General features: G+C 37.0%; 1 pseudogene; it reads left to right on the top strand.

Moving 5' to 3' along the window:
- Nucleotides 1-22,305, top strand: part of LOC149156141 (uncharacterized) — a 155,758-nt pseudogene that overhangs the window by 72,908 nt on the left and 60,545 nt on the right.

Below are 22,305 nucleotides of genomic sequence, written 5' to 3'. Positions count from 1 at the left end.
TGATGGGGAGTTATGGCATCCTATATTTGTTGTGAGTGAATTTATGATTCAGTTTTCTACTCCTAGCTATAAAAATGTAAGCCCGTAGAGGATATGGGTTATGAGAGGGTGTGAGGAATTATGTTGTTGTAATCTCCTGTTGAGTAATAAGATTGCTGATGCCTCTGTTTGGTGGACGTAGCCCAGATTGGTTGGGTGAACCACGTTAAAATCTCTGTGTCTTCATGTTGGTTTATGCTGTGTATGCTTATTTAGTTTCCGCTATGAGTTTTTTGCTCTTACATTATCGCACATCACCGACGAATCTAACAGTCTAATTTTTGTATGTGTTTGGTTTGAGTTTATTTCAAAAGTATCATCGTTTGGTTGGATTTTGGTTTTTTCGCATAATTGTGTTGTGGTGGGTTTTGGTTGCTCTTGCTTTCGCATAATTTTTTTCTGATTCAAATTGATGATGAGTTGGTTCAATTTTATAACAATCCCCTCATTAAAAGGACAGGATATTTATGAAATGAAATGATATTTTAAGGTTTAATATTTTTCCGATTTAAGTTGATGATGAGCTAGTCCAACCTTTTAACAATCCCCTCGCTAAAAAGACAATGCCAAGAAACTAATGCTAACATGTTCTCATAATTTTCTTTGATGTCTTTGAATGCATCACATTCCAAAATGAAATTTTTTTCTGATTCCACTACCCCAGACGTGCAAAATGTACACACTCGTTCTTCCCAAACTTCTTTAGGCCTTTTCCATCGTCTTGTCTTTTCCACTGAAGTTGATGCGAGTTGGTCCTTAATTGAGCAATAAGAACCTTTTCCCTCCACGAAATTCTAGCTCCAGTGAACTCTTTTTGTTGTAGATCAAATGTAGGGTTGAATTCCTCAGTGTAGTACTTCTTCTTTCTACCCAACTCTTTTCCACATACCTTTTTACGAAAATTCTCCATAACAAAATCCTTTAGCTCCTTGCTATTTGTAGGACAAAGATTGAGGTAGATATTCCATTTTTGCATCCATGTGTAGTTTTTATTCATCCATGTTTTCTTTCTTTCACTCATGCCTTCATTGAAGATAACATTAGGCCATCTACCTACCCTTATTTGCTCAATTATTTTTAGATATCTTATGAGCTGCACCATAGCAATTGCTTTGATGAGAGTTGTCCTTCACTCAAAATTATCTCATAAGGTACTGAATTTTTTATTTTGAACTTGGTCATGATCAAGTGTTTTTGGATTTTCTCAATTTGTTTCCATTTTAAGACAAGGGTGCTGCTAGCGCACAATTCAAACTCATATAACATCACCAGACAAACTAGTTGTCCAAAAAATACTTTATTCATTTTTCGTATATATATAAAACTTTTTTAAAAGGCTTTTTATCATTCGACTATCTTATTCATATCATTTTATTATCTTGCCTTACCATTTTGACCTTATTCGTGTCATTTGTATGGTTGTGCTTCATATAATATAAAGAAATTATTAGTTTTTGATTATCTTGCCTTAGCTTCTTGACCTTATCCATGTCATTTGTATGGTTGTGTTTCATATAATACAAAGAAATTGGTAGTTTTTTTTATATGCATTAATATTATATTTATAATATTTATTTTATGTTGATGTTTTGGTTTCTCTTTCGTTGGCATGTTATAGTGGGTTATATATATAAAGTTTTTTTATTATTTTATGCTATTTTTTTGACTTTATTAGTGTCATGTTACAGTGGGTTATATATATATATATATATATATATATATATATAAAGAACTAGGCAAAGTCTCTCAATAGAAATCACATGAGAGAAATTTTTGGCGAGCGTGTTTTGAACCAACGAGTGTGGTTCATCATCAGGACCATAATTCCTTTATTATCTTATGCTACTTTCTTGACCTTATTCATGTCATTTGTATTGTTATGTTTCATATAATACAAAAAAATTCTTAGTTTTGTTTATGTTATATGTTACAATGTGTTGCGAAATTAATTTATATAATATTTATTATGTTATAATTTTAATACATACTTATTTACAAAATAACATTTTTCAATGTTATGATATTACATTATTTTATAAGTGTTTTGCAATATATATTAATTTAAAATAAAATTTCAATTAATCTATAGTGTATTATAATAAATTTATAATGTGATTAAAATGTTATATCTTAACTAGATCCACCTTTTTTTTATGTTAGCAGATAAACAACATGTGAAACACAATGAAGTGATGTGGAAACAGAAGGTGCCACATCACTTTTTCCTGTCTAGTGTTGTCATAAACACAAAAGATAAATATCAAGCAAGAAAGGTGTTAATTCCAACAACTAAGACAAATAAACCTCCGAAAAAATCCCAAAGTCAAGCAATAAAGACTATAGAAATCATGAGTTACCAAACACCAATAAAGGTGTTAGGGTCCAACCCTAACCCCTTTATTTATGTAATAATCCTAAGGGGTCTAGTCAGAGTCATAGTTAGTTAAAGAGTCAATAAAGCCCGCATTAATAATAATTGTAAGTGGTTGACCCACATTATAGAAAATGGATCACAATTAGTTGTAAACATGCCATAGTTAATAAATAAAGTGGTTAACCCATGTTATGCAAGGGACCACTAGTAGTTAGGGTTTTGGATGTCATTAAGCTATAAATAGTCTTATTTAGTAAGGGAAAGATCATCGAGTCTTATTGTAATTGAGCTTTGCTCTATTGGAGGTTGCCCCCTCGAAGAGGCAAGTGAACATTGTAATCTGCTTCTGAATAATAAAATATCTTGCATTTTGTCTCATTTCATGTGATAATTCTGTGTTTTGGGCTATATTTATTTGTATTTTTGTATTCTAGATTCTCGTAGGTCAAGAGTATAACAAGCGGTATCAAATTACTTTCTAGGGCCAAACGTACCTCCAATTTTCACAATTTTTTTAGGCTAGAGACGTGTTCTAGCATCTTTAAACCACGAGATCTATCATTGAGTGCATAAACCTGCACATTTGGGGAGGCATGCATGTAGGAACTACAAGAGATGGTCACACTTGTTGGACTCCCTTGTAACCCCTATGAGTATCCCTTCGAGTGCATTAGATAGAGCCGCGCACGGACTGCACTTCCACGTACCCTTGGGTATATCAGAAGCCCCCTAGGATAACCTAAAACCTAACCTTAGATAAGTCGTCAGTCATCTTGCTGCTATAGTACACTAAGAACAACACTCGGGGAGATTAATCGCACGTATAATAGGGTAGTCAGGTAGTACAACTAAGGGTACGGTCAATCTTCCTTAGTTAATGCAATGAAAGATTGGGCCGAGTACTACTGTTGGACCCTTGCATATATTGCGATATGTAGCACCTGACACTACTTTGTGACCATAATTCCCTCTGCTATCTAAAGATCACCCTCTAACTTATCTTCTAGACTAGATTTAGTTGTTGGGGTTCGACTGCTGTTTTTCAGATCAGATCTAGCAGTTGGGGTTTTGTCGCCGCCATATAAATTATATTCAATAGTCAAGGTTTTAACAACATTGTTCAAACTATTTGTGTAGTGATGGTTTTGAGCGCCATAGTCCAGATCAGATTGTTGCAATACATTTTGTAGTACCAAGACCTTGGAGTTTCTGTTACTACAGTCCATGCCCAAATTTCGCAAGATATTTGGTAGTATCAAGCATTCTAGAATTCGGCCACTGCAGTATTGATTAGATGGGTAGAACTCCTTTTGAAGTATAAAAAAATAAGTTTGAGGTCATCCTAGGACGCTTGCAAGAGACTTATCCCATAAGCTTTAGGATGACGAGCTGGTTGCAGTGGTACCATTAACTTGTAAGACAACAAATTTTTTGGCGGTCCCAATTTTTTTCCCGACGCAACTTTAAGTGACCCACTCTACTAGACTCCCGAGATTGCCCTCTTTCCAAGCATACTACTCTTAAGTAAGCTCAAAAATTTGTGGGGCTAGTGTATGCTCGGTACCAGATCTCAAGTTATGGCTGCAGAAAGGGTAGTTGAGAAGGTCAACAAACTTGAGAAAAGATTCGAGGAATTTGAGGAGAAAATTTCCGCCCAGATCTCACAACTAGCAAACATTATAAATATGTCTCGTAGGGAGGAGCCTAGTGTTGATGCACACATAGAAGGAGAATCCAACCATCACATTCACTTCCATGGAAATTACCACTCTTCGAGCCACTGGACACCCAAGTTGGACATGTATAAATTTGATGGCTCTAACCCTGCAGTATGGGTGACAAAAATGGAACAATATTTCTTCATTAATGATATCTGCGATGATGGAACTAAAATAAATGTGGGAGAACTTTACTTGGACCAAGATAGATGACAGTGGTGGTAGTGGTATCGGAAATGTTATCTAGGGAGAGCAACTTGGAACATGTTCTCCAAAGCCATATGTGATCGCTTTGATCGGGAATCTAATTTCTTGGGCCATCTCACTAAGCTCCAACAAACAAGTATAGTAAGGACTACATTGCAGTCTTTGAACAATTAGCCATTAGAACTAATGACATAAGAGATGAATTTTACTTGGAATGTTTCATTAGTGCCCTAAAGGAAGCCATCCAATCCCATGTCTGGATGCATCACCCAACTACTTGGTTGGACGCATGCCACAAGGCCTTAGATGTGAAAGTCATCTCAAATGCCTAGTCTAATCATCCAAATTTTTGTGCCAAGGCACATCCCACCCAGGCTCCAGGATCTACCCAAACACTTAAGGTTCAAAAGGTGTCACCGATAGAAATGGCCAAAAGAAGGAAACAAGGACTGTGCTACTACTATGATGAAAAGTAGCTTGCCTAGGCATAAATGCAAGAACCAAAATTATTTCAAATTGATGATACTAATAATAGCTTAGCAAATGAAGCTTCATCCCTTGAGGTGCATGAGGAAGAAGCAAGTGAAACCCAAACCGACCCAAACAATGATCTCACAGCTACGCCAGATGAGCTGGTTATATCGCTACATGCCTTGGCTGGAATTCCTTCACCCCAGACTCTCAAAATTCAAGGCTTTATTAAACATCAATTGTTAGTAAATTATATATTATAGATCAATGGAGCACTTAAAATATTGCAGAAATATAAACACAGAAAACACATAAAACAAGAGAGACATAGATATATGTGGTTCACCCAGTTTGGGCTATGTCCACGGAGAAACAACCAATCCTTATTTTATTATATTATCTAGCAAACTAAAAAGATTCAACCTACAGAAGATCCATTGTAGGTTGTATCCCTTCAGTTTGCTAGATAATATAAAAGAAGGACTGGCTGTTTCTCCGTGGACATAGCCCAAACTGGGTGAACCATGTATATCTGTGTCTCTCTTGTTTTATGCATTTTCTATGTTTATATTTCTACAATATTTTATGTGCTCCATTTCTCTATAATATATAATTTACTAACAACTGGTATCAGCGTCGAAGGTCTATTTGGCTGATAAGCTCGCAGGAGAGAAGGGTTCCTAGTTCGAGTGAGAGCAATGGTGGAAGATGGTAGGTTTAGGGTCGAAAAATTCAACGGCCAAAACTACCAGCTGTGGAAGATGCAGATGGAAGATTATCTGTATCAGAGAGATCTGTACCTACCATTGAGCGGAAAGACAAAGAAGCCGATGAGTATGACAGACATAGAATGGGAAAATTCGCAACAGAAAGGCACTTGGAACAATACGACTGTACCTAGCGGCGTCGGTAGTGTTTAATATTTCAAAGGAAACGACAATAGAGGGTTTAATGTTGGCATTAGCCAAACTATATGAAAAACTCTCGACCTCAAATAATGTATTTCTAATGAAGCATTTATTTAATATAAAGATGTCAAAAGGTGGATCTGTTGCTGATCATTTAAATGAATTTAATACAGTTATCAGTCAGTTAAGTTCTATAGGGCTAGCTTTTGATGATGAAGTTAGGGCTACGATACTTTTGTGCTCATTGCCAGAAAGTTGGAATGATTTAGTTATGTCCATTAGTAAATATGTCTCTGGATCTAGTACTTTAACGTTTGATGATGTTGTCAGTGCAATCCTTAGCGAGGAAATGCGACGGAAAAGCTCCGGTGAGACATCGGGTAATGCTTTGACTGCAGAGACTAGGGGAAGAAAAATGGAAAGAGGAAAGAGCCCAGGATATCACAGTAAGTAAAGAAAAGCCAGATCTAAGTCCAGATCAGGGATAGTGTGTTGGAAATGCGGGAAGAAAGGACACCTAAAGAAAGACTTCAAGTCTTAGAAGGGAAAAGAAGGAGACGCGCAACAAGAAACTAATCATGAAGCGAATGTAACATGTGATGTGTTGCAATATGCTTTGATTCTTTCATTAGAAAATATTATTGATGCCTAGGTGGTAGATTTAGGGGCCTCATTCCATGTCACACGTGATAAGAAATGTTTTCATGATTATGTTCAAGGAGATTTTGGACAGGTTCGCTTTGGTGATGATAAACCCTATAAAATCATTGGAATGGGTATAGTTTTCATAAAACAGCAAAATGGAAATCGGTGGCTATTGAAGGAGGTAAGGCATGTTCCAGATTTGAAGAAAAGTCTGATTTCAATAGGGCAATTGGGAGGTGAAGTTTGCGTAACTAATTTCACAGATAAAACCTGGAAGGTCACAAAAGGATCCCTGGTAATAGCGAAAGGAGGAAAGGTTGGTACATTGTATTTATGCAATGGTATTTCTAATTTTGTTAATGCTTTAACCTCTATAGGAGAAGATACGGTATTGTGGCCTCATAGACTCGTGCACATGAGTGAGAAGGGGATGTAGATTCTTCACTCAAGAAATTTATTGCCAGGTTTGAAGCATGTTGATTTAAAATTGTGTGAGAATTGTGTTTATGGAAAACAGAAGAGAGTCAGATTCCTTAGAGTTGGGAAAGAAAAGAAGAGCGAAAAAATTAGAGCTTGTGCATACAGATGTATGGGGACCTGCTCAGGTATCATCTCTTGGTGGCTCTTGTTATTATGATACTTTTATTGATGATGCAACTAGAAAAACCTGGATTTATTGTATTCGAAATAAATCTAATGTATTTGATACTTTCAAGAAATGGAAAGCTTTGGTTGAAAATGAGACAGGAAAAAGGTTGAAGTGTCTCAAATTAGACAATGGAGGTGAATATTGCAGCAAATATTTTGATAGTTACTGTTCTGAGAAAGGAATTCGTAGAGAAAAGACAGTTCCAAGAACACCACAAGAAAATGGTGTGTCAGAAAGGATGAATAGGAAAATCATGGAGCGTGCAAGGTGCATGAGATTGCGTGCAGGATTGCCTTTACAATTTTGGGTAGATGCTAGAGATACTGTTGTTTATCTAATAAACAGAGGGCCTTCAAGTTCCTTGCATGGTGGTATTCCAGAGGAGGCATGGATAGGTAAAAGGGTAAACTATTCTTTTTTAAAGACTTTTGGTTGTGAAGCCTTTGTCCACGTTAATAAAGAAAATAGAACAAAGCTTGAGGAAAAATCAAAGAAGTGTACCTTTATTGGATATGGTGTTAATGATTTTGGTTATCGCTTTTGTGATTATGAAAAACATAAAATCATTAGGAGCAGAGATGTCATATTCAATGAAAAGGTTTTGTATAAGGATCAGCTCCAGAGAAACAGGAAAAAGAAAACAGAGAATACACAGTGCTTGACGAGATCATAGAAAAAGTGATGGTACCTGAAAATCATAATGATCAACAGCCAGAACAACAACTACAACAACAAAAAGCACTTCAAAAACCTGAAATTTGTGTTAGAAGATCTACCAAGATGAGTAGACCCCTTGAATGATACTCTCCTTCATTATATTATGTATTGTTTACTGATTCTGGTGAACCAGAATGTTATGAAGAAGTAGTGCAGGTAGAAACCAAGAAGAAGTGGGAGCAAGTAATGAAAGAAGAGATGGACTCCTTAGCACATAACCAGACTTGGGACTTAGTCAGGTTGCCTGCAGGTAAAACAACGTTGCAGAATAAATGGGTTTACAAGTTGAAGGAAGAAGATGGAGGTAGAAAAAGGTATAAAACTAGACTTGTGGTGAAAGGGTTTGCACAGAAAAAAGGTATAGACTTCGATGAAATATTTTCTCCTGTTGTGAAAATGACTTCAATCAGAACTATTCTAAGTCTAGTAGTAGCTGAAGATTTGCATCTTGAGCAGTTAGATGTAAAGACAACCTTTCTCCATGGGGATTTGGAGGAAGAGATATATGCGTAGCAGCCTAAAGACCCACATGTTTTCCATTGAAATGGGTGGTTGCGACATTGTCCTTGGTGTTGAATGGATTCGTGCACTGAGCCCTATCACAATGGATTTCCAGGAGTTATATATGAGCTTTAACCAGATTGAACACATTCATACATTGAGGGGACTTTAGGTAGGTGCTCCTATTGTCATCAGCTCGCATCGAATGGAGCAGCTTTTAAAAAAGGGCCATCATGGAGTATTCACCTAATTTAATGCCATCTAGGCCATTTAATTGACTACTCCTCATATTCATCCTCATATGCACCAGGTATTAGATCGACACCAGTAGCTCTTTAACAAACTTAAAGAGATTCCACCCTCTAGGGATGAACATGATTATAGAATCCCTTTGGTCCTGGGTGCCCAGCAGCCTAATGTCCGCCTATATCGATATCCTTTTGCCCAAAAGAATGAAATTAAAAAAATCATCAAGGAACTCCTTGAATCCAGTGTTATCCATCCCAACATCAACCCATATTCATCTCTAGTGGTCATGGTTCTAAATAAATATGGAGAATGGTGAATGTGTCTGGAATTTTAGGCCCTTAATAAGCTCAATATCAAGGACAAATTTCCTATTCCGATTGTTGATGATCTGCTTGATGAACTACATGGTGCTAAATTATTTACCAAGCTAGACCTTCGCTCGGGCTATCACCAAATATGCATGAAGGAAGCAAACATTCCCTAGACAACCTTCTAAACTCATGAAGGCCACTATGAATTCCTAGCCATTCCATTTGGTATATGTAATGATCCATCCACTTTTCAGAGCCTCATGAACCACCTTTTGAAACCATATCTCAGAAAATTTATCCTGGTCTTCTTTGATGACATTCTCATCTACAACATAAACTAGGAGAAACATCTTCAACATGTAGACCAAATATTGCATATGCTCCAAGATCATAAATTATTTGTCAAATTATCCAAGTGATCCTTTGGCGTGGAAGAAGTAGAGTATTTAGGATGCATTGTGGGTCGTGAAGGAGTGAGGGTTGATCCAAAAATGATTTAGGCAATGCAAGATTGGCCCTAACCAAAAAATTTGAAGAGTTTGAGGGGATTATTGGGTCTCACTAGCTACTATCACAAATTTGTCCAAAATTATGGATGCATTGCCAGACTCCTCACTAATATTCTCAAGAAAAATAATTTCTCTGGATTGACACAACTTAGCATGCCTTGTTGGCTCTCAAATAGGCCATGTGCTCCACTCCAGTATTGGCCTTACCCAACTTCACCAAATCTTTTGTGATTGAATATGATGCTTCAGGTACAAGTATTGGCGTCGTATTAATGCAGGAAGGTAGACCATTGGCTTTCACTAGTCAACAACTAAGTGGCAAAAAACATCTGGGTCAATCTACTTATGACAAAGAAATGATGACCATCTTACATGTAGTAGATACCTGACGACCATACTTATTGGAGCAACATTTCCAAATCCACATGGACCATCATAGCCTAAAATATTTTCTATAGCAATTTATATCGTCGCCACAACAAAATAAATAGCTTGCCAAAATTCTAGGATATGATTATGAGATAATTTACAAGAAGGGGCATAACGTTGGCATAACAATGTAGTGGTTGATGCCTTATTGCACCAATTTGAGGATAGAGCACCCTTCTATCACTCTCTCTAGCCATACCAGATTGGATTGAAGAGGCCTGTAATGAATGGTTCTTCCACCCCTCTCTATCCCAACTCATGAGTAACTTAAGAGAAGATCCTAATTCCTCAATGAACTACTCTTGGAAGGATGAGATTATTTGCTACAAGGATCGAGTAGTGCTATCTCCAGCCTCCATCCTCAAAAACTACATCTTGGAAGAGTTTCACTCATCTTCAATTGCAGGACATTCATGCTTTTGGAATACTTATGTATGATCATGTCGTTCTTTATTTTGGACTGGCATGAAGAATGACATTCTTACTTTTGTAGCTGAATGTGATGTGTGCCAACTCAAAAAAGGGGAAAAAATCAAGTTATCGAGAATCTTATAACCATTGCCACTCCCTGCTTTTGTCTGGACAAATGTTTCCATGGATTTCATCACTGGACTCCCAAATTTTGGCAACAAATCAGTCATCATGGTGGTTGTTTATAAACTTTCCAAATATGCTCATTTTTGCGCTTTATCACACCCATTTACCCCAAATTTTGCGGCTTAAGTTTTCTTGGAACAAATATTCAAACTACATGGCATGTCAACTTCCATTGTGTTTGATCGAGACCCCACTTTCACCAAAAAAATTTGGCCGGAACTTTTCAAGCTACAGGGCATGCAACTCCAACTAAGTACCTCCTATCATCCTGAAATTAATTGTCGAATAGAAGTGATCAATAAATGTTTGGAGACTTATCTAAGGTGCTTCACTTCAGACAAGAATCATCAATGGGTACAGTGTATACCTTTAGCTAAATGGTGGTATAATACTAACTATCATGAGGCTACCAAGATGACTCCATATGAGGTAGTGTATGGAAAACTCCCACCTTCAATAGTTTATTATATCCCTGGATGTTCTAAAGTACAGGTAGTTGATTAGCTCCTACAAAATCGTGCCACCATGATCGCTCATCTAAAAATTAATCTACATCGAGCTTAGAATAGAATGAAGCAACAGGTTGAACAACATCATTCCGAGTGCTCATTTAAAGAAGGGGATCAGGTATTCCTACGACTCCAACCATATAAGCAAACATCTACCAAAGAAAAGGGATGCCAGAAATTAGCACCAAAATTCTATGGGCGTTATTAGATACTTCAATGCATAGGAGCAGTCCCTTACAAACTGGCCTTACCACCTACTTCAAAAATCCATTTGGTCTTCCATGTAGTGTGCCTCAAGAAAGTGGTGGGGAACAATGTCAGGGTTCAAACAATTCTAACCAAACTGGACGAGGAAGGCTCACTTTGGCTTTAACCAAAACATGTCCTTGATACTTGTGAAAGACATCTCTGGGGCCACACGATTAAGGAAGTCCTCATCAAGTGGAAATACACCTCTCCAGAAGATGCGACCTGGGAACCAACCACTATTTTTCAACAGTTTCCACAACTTCAGCCTTGAAGACAAGGCTGCTTTTGATGGATGAGGGCATGTTAGTGTCCAACCCTAAACCCTTTATTTATGTAATAAGCCCAAGGGTCTAAGTCAAATTCATAGTTAGTTTAAGAGCCAATAAATCCTTCTTTAATAATAATTGTAAGTGGTTGACCACATTATATAAAAGGGACCACAATTAGTTGTAAACGGGCCATAGTTAATAAATAAAGTGGTTAACCCGTGTTATGCAAGGGACCACTAGTAGTTAGGGTTTTGGATGCCATATTTAAAATATAAATAGTCTTAGTTAGTAAGGGAAATATCATTGAGTCTTATTGTAATTGAGCTTTGCTTTGTTGGAGGTTTCCCCCTTGAAGGGGCAAGTGAACATTGTAATCCACTTCTGAATAATATAATATCTTGCAGTTTGTCTCATTTCATGCGATAATTATGTGTTTTGGGCTATATTTCTTCGTGTTTCTAGTATTATGAATTTTTGCAAGTCAAGAGTATAACAAAAGGAGGAAAATTTCCAAAATGCAAGGTAAAAGGACTGCTAACAATAAAAAAACTAATGCAAGGAAGAAGTGAAATCAACCAAAATCAATAAAGAGTCTCCATAATTTAAGAAATATATCTATGGGGGCGTTATGGCCACAACAAAATCTTGTCATTCATTCAACCCAACAACTTTGAATGCTTCATAAGAATAACGATCAACATATCAATAAACATACTCCTGTAATTGTCATGCACACATCCCTACAATAAACTCAGAACAATAGAACCCTCAACATATCTCACAACTTCAGTATTCTAACTTCAATCCAAACCCTCTCATTAGAATCCATACTCATGGTCATAACTTCAAACCCTATAATAACATCAACTCCTGATCATGTCATCAAAATTCATACCCTAGTAGTAGCAACACTAAGTCTTCAATATTAGCAAAACATTTATTCCAAAATAATACACTCTTGGAGCAGTGATACGTCAACACATCATCAAGCATTAATTCTCGGTAGAAAACTATAGATATCATTCATGATAACAAGTGGTCATAGTAATTTAAATATGATTATGTCCTTAGAATATACATTCTGAGCTTAAACATTGTTAATTAGTTCTTACTGTCAAATGGATGAGAATAAACAACTAATAACACTATCATATCCATTATGATCTTGGATGCCAAACAATATTTCTAGCATAGTTACAATCAATACCTTTTCATAAGTTCAACTTTCATAATATGACTCAACTATGAAAACTAAGGAAAATAATCACTTAAACAAAGGGCAACTGATCTGTTTTTGTATGATTAGTTTTTTTGTGCTAATAACCATTACAGATTTATAAACATGTGCTTGCTTATTGCTTCTTGTGCTGAGGTTTCATTAGCTGCTTGTGCATACAATCAAGTAAATTTCCTTAAGTTTAAAAAGAAATTCATGAGAAAAATGGCTTTAGAAACAAATAATGAACAAAAAACATTCACAGTGCAGCAAACCATCAAAGAGACACATTAACAAAATGTTTTGATGAATGAGTTCACCCCTCCTAGGCTACATCTCCTTGGTCAAACTTCCATGGCTTGGGCCTTTGTATTATCTCAATGTGGAAAAATCCTATTTACAAAGCTCTATGACTCTTGATACCTGCACCAATGTGTTCAGAATGTCCAAATTAGCCAAGAACACCTATTTATGAGCTCAATTTGGTCAAAAATTGACTTCTCTAGAGCTCAATCAATCTTTTCCTACATTTTCTCCTCTAATTCTGGAATATCTCCAGTTAGCGCTGCTAAATTTGGTGGTGGGCCCGAATTTGGGGGCACCACAAAACTTACTACCAGACTAAACTGCAATTAATTAATATTTAAACTACACTTAATTAGAGTTAAACCTCGTGATTAGCGCAACTGCATTCTTTACTTCCGACGATTTTTATTGGCCTAGTCACATGCGATAACTATCGCATTACCAGAACTGTCAACTAACCATTAGAGTTACAGTGATATCGTTCACATGAAGTCGTAAAGTGGCGTGGTTACTGACCACCGAGGTTAACGCACCTATCACCGCGTGGTTTGTAACAACGTTCACATGGGATAATGTTAACTGTTGCAGGTTTGTATGGTTGGAGCCATCAAATAAACCACAACCGTTTGTGGTTTATGATATTGTTTTCACATCGGGGGAGGGATGGCCCTCCCCTAACTGCCCAAACTCAAACCATATAATGTTTTTTAGAAACGAAATTGTAATGTGGTAAGAAACACCCGATAGAGTAGTTGGTAAGAAGCATAGACGGTGTGTCGGAGGTCGTGGGTTCGAACCTGACCCCCACCATAATTTTGCTCCAATACGTAGACCTCCAACCCAACCTTTGGGAGGTGCCACGTGGCATTCTTCCATTGGTCCAAAAATCCACCGGTAAGAACGTGCCAAAAAATCACCTATACAACCCACCCAGATAATGCCACTTATCCAGCCCTGATTCGCCATTGACCTGGGTTGACCATGTCTAGTCACCTGCCATGTCAGTAGTATTGACTACCGACTGTGCAGTGACTGGACATTTTTTTTGAAAATTTCACCTGTTTAGTAAAGAAACCAAAACACAATAACTTTCTCATACGAACTTGGTTTTCGACGAAACAAGTTGCATTAAGATCATTTTTCCAAGATAGATGTGGTTGTTCAGGTTTCGAGCCATTCTGAGAACTTTGGTTTTTGAACTAAATACTAAGCACCTAATCATTCCTCCCCACTAGAAGCCTTTTGGACCCTAAAAGATACTATCAATTGTTCAACAGGTGAGGGTACAGTTCCCTCACCTTCTCGGTCTACAACCATTTGGCTTGAGAAGGATTTTGTCCCTTGAGTCCCACTCTAAGGTATTCAACATCCCCTTTCTTTGAAGTTCTGATTCTTTTGTCAAGTATGAGATCTTGCTAAAGCTCATCTAGATATTCTGGGGATAAATCATCTATTGATGGAAACTAAACATGCTCTCCTTGATCATTAATCAAAGGAGGCTCAAACAATCCCAAATTCTCAACATTAACAATAGAGTATATTTGCATATAAGGAGGCAAATCAAGCTTAAATGCATTGTTACCAATCTTTTTTTAGAATTTTAAAAGGACCATAACGGATTGGTTTAAGCTTTTTACCTTCCCCTTGAAGTCTCTCTTTTCTAATATATAACCAAACTTCGTCGCCAAATTGAAATTTGTGATCAACCTGGTATTTTTCATGCCTTACCTTGTAGTTGCTTTGACATTTCTCAATTTGTTCTTGCACTGTATGATGTATCAACTGAATTTTCCCTATGAACTTCCTTGCCTTATTTATGTCACTGTGACCTTCGATGGCAACATATTTCTCAAAGATGAAGTCCAATGGAGATCTTTTCAAGCACCCGTAACATGCCTCAAATGACGATGTGTTTGTTGAAGAACGATTTGCCCTGTTGTATGCATGTTGTATGTAATGCAATTATTCATCCCACAACTTGGGATGTTTGCTGCAATATTCTCTAAGAAGATGAATAACTGTTTGATTGACCACCTTGATTTGTCCACCTATTTTTGGATGAAAGGATGTACTCTTCTTCAACTTTGTGTCCATAATGTCCCACAAATTTGACCAAAAATTCCCAACAAATCAAGAATATCGATCACTTACAATAGAAGTAGGAAGACCAAAATGAACCTAAATGTTTTGGAAGAAAAGATGACCTGTTTGTTCAACTATAATTTTCTTTTTACATGGTGTTAATATGCACATCTTGCTGAACCTGTCTACAACTACATACAAGTAATCATGACCTTTCCTTGTAACGGAAGACCTCCTACAAAATCCATTGAGATACTCTCCCATGGACATGAAGGTACCAGAAGTGGAGTGCATAAACCAAGTTTCCTATTGCTAGGCTTACTTGTAGCACATAATGAACATACTCTTATGAATGAGAAACATTATCCAACATGCATGGACAATAAAAATACCTTTGAAGATTTGCTACTGTCTTGCCTACACCAAAGTGTTCAGTAATCAATGAAGTGTGAGCCTCCCTTATGATACTATTTCTTTCTCCCTTTGGAATACACAACTTTCCCAAGTGATACAACAGACTGTTATGTACATGATAATCCAACTCTTCAATTTTATTTCCTTGACTCAAGCTTGCATATACATCTTGAAAGTCACTATCATTTGCATATTGTTCTATGCAACTTTCATGCAAAACAAAATTATGCTTGAGTATAACATATGAATTTACAATAGGCCTTGAAATCATATCAACTACCTTATTGTAGATTCCCTTTTTATACCTGACAACCAAATGAAATTGTTGTAGGAAACCCATCCATCTGAAATGTCGTGACTGCTGCAACTTTGACTGTGACTGTAAATACTGCAATGATTGATGGTCGGTATGGATGATGGTCTCCTTTCCCATCAAATAGTGCTTCCATTTCTTAACACTTTGTACCAATTCATAAAGTTCTTTGTCATATGTGGGGTAGTTAGATACAACTCCATTAAATATTTTAGAATGAAATGAAATGGGCTTAACATCCTGCAATAAAATTGATCCCATGGCACAGTCTCTTGCATCTATTTGAATCTCGAATGGCTGTCTAAGATTCGGAAGTGCCAATATTGGTGCTGAACTTATCTTTTGCTTCAAAGCATCAAATGCTTTTTGCTATACATCTCCCCAATGGAAGAGTTTATTGACACTTTTCAATGCATGTAATGGAGCTGCAATGGATAAAAAATGAGTAATAAAGTTTCTCCAATATTGTGCTACCCCTAAAACGCTTCTTACCTCTATAAATGTATTGGGCTTGGGCCAATTTAGATTGAAATCACCTTAGAGGGGTCGATCTTCAACTCACCTCCTCCAACAATGTGTCCAAAATATACCAAAGAAATCTTGCCAAATTTACACTTCGACGTCTTTAAAAACAACTTTTCTTTTCTCAAGTCAACAAGTACTTTGTTTACATGCATGCCATGTTCATCTCTTGACTTGATTAATATGAGGATATCATCTAAGTAGACATTGAAAAAATCATCTAGAAATGGTCTCAACACATCATTCATTACCCTCATGAAAGTAGCTGGAGCATTTGTAAGACCGAAAGGCATAAAAAGCCACTCAAACAATCCTTGTTTAGTTTTAAATGTAGTTTTCCAAATGTCTTCTTCAGCTATCCTAACTTGATGATAACCACTTCGTAAGTATAACTTAGTGAAATACTTTGCATACCTCAACTGATCAAGAAAATCATCAATTCTTGGGAGTGGATAACGATTCTTTACCGTGATTTTGTTCAGTGCACGAAATCCACACACATGTGCCAAGTTCCATCCTTCTTTGGCACCAATACAATGGGCGAACCACATGGTGAAGTAGATGGGCATATGATACCTTTGCTCAGCAATTCTTGAATTTTATTTTTGATTTCCAAGCTCTCCATAATATACATGCGATACATGCCAATGTTCGGAAGTGGAACATATTGTTGCACCTGAATCTCATGCTGAATTCCCATCTTGGGAGGTAACCCCTTTGGTTCCTAAAACATCTCGCCATGCTTGCTTACCACATTAAACAAATCAGATTTCAATTTATCATCACAACCTTCAAAAGATTCATAATCAATATCATACATTTTCTTGATCATGAGAAGCACACAATTTTTACTTGCATTTACTAGTCTCTCCATCTCCACCATCTCCACCATCCTCATCATCTTCCTCATCATCTCCACCATCTCACACAACATCATCTTCCACTACCACCACTGAAACTGCCCATACTCATTCAAAAACCCCAAAAGGAAAGACTCCATTACTAAAAATGGACATAAAATTCAAACTTCCCATATACAATGGAGAGGTAAATGCAAAAAAGTTGGACAATTGGATTCAAAAGTTGGAGCTATACTACAGAATTAAGAACCTTCAATAAGATGACATAGAGATATAATTGGCTTCACTATGGCTAGAAGGAGTTGCACTAGTTTGGTGGGAAGCAAAGACTCAAGAGGAAATGAAAATCCATGGTAAGATATCCATCACTTGGGTTGAATTTTTTTACGCAATTAAAAGACAGTTTTATCCTTTAACCTATATGCAAAAATCCATTATGAGTTGGCATAATTTTAGGCATCTTAAAGGCCAAACAATCCAAGATTATACACAGGAGTTTAGGAAAAGGGCTTTGTTATTAGGAGTGAATTTGAATTCCAAAGATACACTGCTGAAATATATTGGGGGTTTGCATTCCTATCTAAACCTATGGCAACCTTCCCTTTAAAACCTAGGCATATAATTGTTAGAATAACTTCAAACCTGCAATGACTTTAAACCTAGCCATACAATGGTTAGAAAAACTTCAAACCTACAATGAATCTTTGCCACACTCAACAATCATTATACTTACGATTTCAATCAACAAAAGCGTAGAAAGACAATAAATTTCATGAATATCATACTTGATTAAATCAATCCTGACAAACTTCATTACTTAGTACTCCACGGATAACCAACTTTGCACGCTCAACCACAGACAAGCTTCAAATCACTACTAATCATCTTCATAAGATTAGGTGTTTGAGTAAACCCAGTCTCATAATGGTGAAAAAAACTATGCATATGTTATAGAACTCAACAAAATTCCTGTTTATGGCATTATAACTCATTTAGGGAAAACAAAATTCATTTTTTAGTATATTAATACTAGGAATTTCTCATCTTGTCCATCTATTTGGTCAAAGTTTTAACCTTGTCACAATAAGCAATCTTGGCCTAAAAGGAAACTTAATATTAAAAAAAAGAAGATAAAATTGACCCCCATGCAATAATAGTCATGGCTTCTTGAATTGGATCAACTCAACCCATGAGTAGGTTCATTATTGAAAAATACAACAATTATAGATTATGAATTCAAAACAACTCAGTTGATCTTCACTTTGTATATAAGTAGGGTATAACTAGTTCTAGTATAACAGACAATAGTTCTAGATAAATCACCTCCAGTGACATGGAAACCCTAAAGATTGTTCATCGTGCTAATCTGTGATCTCTCACACCATGACACAATAGCTTTAAGCAAATGACTCCTTTCTAAAACAAATTAGTACTACAAGGTTTATAGATGAAAGCATATGACATATGTCTTCATTCAAAGTTATATTCTACTTCATGGAGGTGAATTTTCAATCACAAATATTCAATTTACAATTTCAACACACATGCATGAGAAGAATGATAATTGTAGAGATTTCATCACCTTGACCAACTTGAAAAGTTTATCTTTGCACAATGCCAAAACATAGCTTTTCTTAGTTTTCGAGGTTCTAATTTAGACTAAAATTTGTCTCTACTCTAATTCATTACTAACTCTTTGCACACATCGATTCATAGGACATTGCGCTCATCACATAAATATGCAATTTAGAAAAAAGAATGCACCAAATAAACATATTTTCTCTAGATTAGAGATAACCATTAAACCATATCAACTCTACCAGTGCATCAGAGCAAATAAAGGTTCATTAATGTAGGAGCTCAAGAAAAACAACATAAACATACTAGGTCAAAGATAACACCATTCACGCACTAGGTCAAAAATGATACCATTAACACACATATATAGAACTTTATTTCTCACTCACGCCCTTTGATCATACCATATCAAATGCAACAAGCATGATCACACCAGAGCACACACTCAAGAGATTAACTACAAATATATCATGACCTTGCTTCGAGAAGCCATACAAACTAAGTCAAATGCTAATGCATCGATCTAGAGATTGATCAATTCATTCCAAGTGTTCACAAAACAAAGAAAATAATTTTGTTCCTCTCAAGCCTAAATTTCATGTCACCGGTCAATATGCATTGGATAGATGTAACACAGACCACTGATTCATAGAATGTTATTTTCCATAATGCTCATATTGTTGTTGGGAAAAGTATCCAATACGGAATGACCCTATCCCACTCTAAGTGTGATAGTACCTCAACAAAAATCAAAGCAAAGCTATGTGAGATTACTTCTTTATGAGATGTAAGAGAGGGGAGAAAGAGATCCACTAACCGATGTCTTCCGCTAATGATTGATCCAATCTTCTCTCCTTGCTGCTTGCTCCCAGCTCTTTGCTCTTTCACTGGCCCAACTATACCAAGATCCTGCAAAATGGCAAGAGAGGGAAACTACAAGAAGCATACATTCGTAATTGATTCAAGGATTAGAATAAATCAAATATACAAGTATAACAATACACCATTGAGACACATGCATATAAAAGAACCTCAAATTCTTTATTAATGGAAGAAGTAAAGTTTAGGAAGTGATACAACCATAAGAGGCCCAATCCAACATCACCTCCCAGCAGAAAGAAATCTCCTCTTCACCTCCTTCAAAGAAAATCACCCAATAGTTCTATACTCAAACCAACAACAATTCTTTACATTCACAAGATTCCAGCCTCCCTAGACCTCATGAGAGAGATCTATATATAGGAGTTTTGGAGAAAGGATGAGTCAGCTTGAGGCTGGCATGAAGTTGACTAGTGTCCTCTCTCACTTCAGTTATTCTTCAGTTCTTGAGTCCACTTGGAGGTTCTTGCTTCCACTTGGAGATCTAGACCCTCTTACTCATCACCAGTCGAATTCTCTGATCCAAGTGTCATTTTGGAAGCTTCCTGGGCATTGACACCTTGGGGAATGACTGTGCCACATGTCCCAATTCGCTCAGCGCAGGTAGCCTTCTTTGCAGTTGACATTCAGCGCAGGTAGATAGTGGAGCAGTTGACATTCAACGCAGATGCTCAGTGGAGCAGTTGACATGATCCAAAATTGCCTTGTTTTTGAGTGTTTTCAGGTGGAGAACTTTTACTCAGTGCTGTGGTTTCCTGACCTTGTTCCTCTAGGGGTAGGAACAACATGTTTAGGGACTTTGGATCCCTTAGATTATGGACATTTCATGCTTCATGCTGTAAGGCACAAAAATGTCTATAACAGTTGCCCCCTAAAGTATGAGGTCGTTTATCGGCTGAAATGCTTTATCAGGAGGATCTGAAGTTCATTCAATCGCTGAGAGGTGACCTGTAATAAAATAAAATACAATACATTATTTTTCATTCTGCTTTCATGATCTAGCTGAGGCGGGCATTCCCATGCTCAACTTTATAAATTCATTTTAGTACATAGAACAGATGATCGTCTGACGGTAGACTGATAATTCTCTGCTGAAATTATCATCCTTTGAGTAGGATGATCATCTGCTGCAATGATGTACATGTCAAATGTCTTTATATTTCCTGAATATATATCGCAACCCGGATGGATGAAACTAGATCCGGGGTCTTCAAACTCGTTCGATCTTCACTCTAAGTACAAGTCGATCCATGTGAGAATTGCGCTGAAGTCGAACATGGAAAGACATCGCTTGATTACCGGTCAATGATGTAAACCGTTAACAAGTGCGAGAGGAATCACTGATAATGATAATGACCCTCAAGGTACTGCAGTACAATTCACGTGGTGTGAATATAGGACTTGGCATCGAACACCACGCAAAATCTTCTGGTCGAAGGTCATCGATATATACCCGTTGCCGGAAGTGAGAAACTTGCCATTGAGGCATGCAAGCTTCAAAGTACTGAGGGGGGTGTTCCTAGATCAACTTCTTGGATAATGAGCTGAAGTCGACAAGAAGCGATCTGTCAAAGGAGGGCCTTAATGAATCCCACATCAGTGATAGGGAACGGAGCTAATGACTTTAATAGAGGTGAAAACAATCTGTGACATATGATTCAGGGTGGCGATCATGGATGGATGAAGGATAATGTATGGCAGTGGATGGGACACGGTTGACTCTTTCTGAACAACATCTCTTGAACATATAATGACACTGATGCGATGGATCGGTAGCATTACCCCAAATGTGGATGGTTTGGCGAGACCATGGTGATGAGACCGGTGAATGAAACAACCCAACCCGATGTGGTACGGAGGAAAAGTGTCATGTTCAAGAGCGACTTGCTACCATTAAAGCTTTGAGGTTCTCCCAATTTTTCCCTAGTCATTTCTGACCAGTACCTCTTTATTTTTGTCGAGCTTGAGGAGGATAACATATGATTGTTCTATAACCTGCCTTTCGGGCAAGCCCATCGCTATGTTTTAACGAGCTTAGCGATAGGGAAACTCATTCTCGTCTAAAGACAAGTTTGTCGCTATTTAATCATTTTAACGAGTCTAACGACAAAGAAAACTCGGTCCTTTTCATTTTTAGAGAGTCTGAAAAGGTACAGAAAGTTAACTCCAAAATTCCTTTTTCGTCATCTAATCCCTTAAGTCCGAAAAATTATAAAACAATACAGAAGGGATGAGTTTTCGATAACTTTAACGAGCCGAATAAAACAAGCGCTCGACCTTTTTGTGCAATAATCCCTCAGGTCCAAAAAGATTAAAATCTAGAGGAGGGATAGCTCTTCCGGTCACTTTAACGAGCTGGAAGGCCAAAACTCGACAAACTTTTCATATTTTATGAGTCAGTTGAAAAGAGCTTAAAGAAGACTCGTCTTTTGAGGAACGAGTGATAAACAGGGATAGCAGCAGATTCCAGGTACAGGTTGAAATTTTCCAATCATGGCAGTGTCACAAGGATGGCTAGGTGAATTCACTCTTCGCAGCTGTTCCTCAAAATGGGTAAACAATCTTATGGAGGTGAACGATCGGCCAAATGAAAGTGGAGGTGGCAGGTGCAAAACACGACCAAAGCTTTTTATGGTTGATAAATTTACGATCACAGTGGTTATTTACCGGAATATGTTCATTTTTTATTTAAAAATGAGCTTAAACTCTGGAGGAAACATTGCTCACTGCTTATATTTATTTTTTAACGAGCATGAAGACCACATTAAAACTGCTCGGATCTTG

The sequence above is a fragment of the Pinus tabuliformis genome, chromosome 9, assembly GCF_031772625.1.
Source record: "Pinus tabuliformis cultivar Carrire ecotype Pingquan chromosome 9, CPIR1, whole genome shotgun sequence".
In the NCBI taxonomy this organism is placed as follows: Eukaryota; Viridiplantae; Streptophyta; class Pinopsida; order Pinales; family Pinaceae; genus Pinus; species Pinus tabuliformis.
The sequence above is the reverse complement of the archived record's forward strand: the minus strand, read 5'-3'. Positions and strand labels throughout refer to the sequence as shown.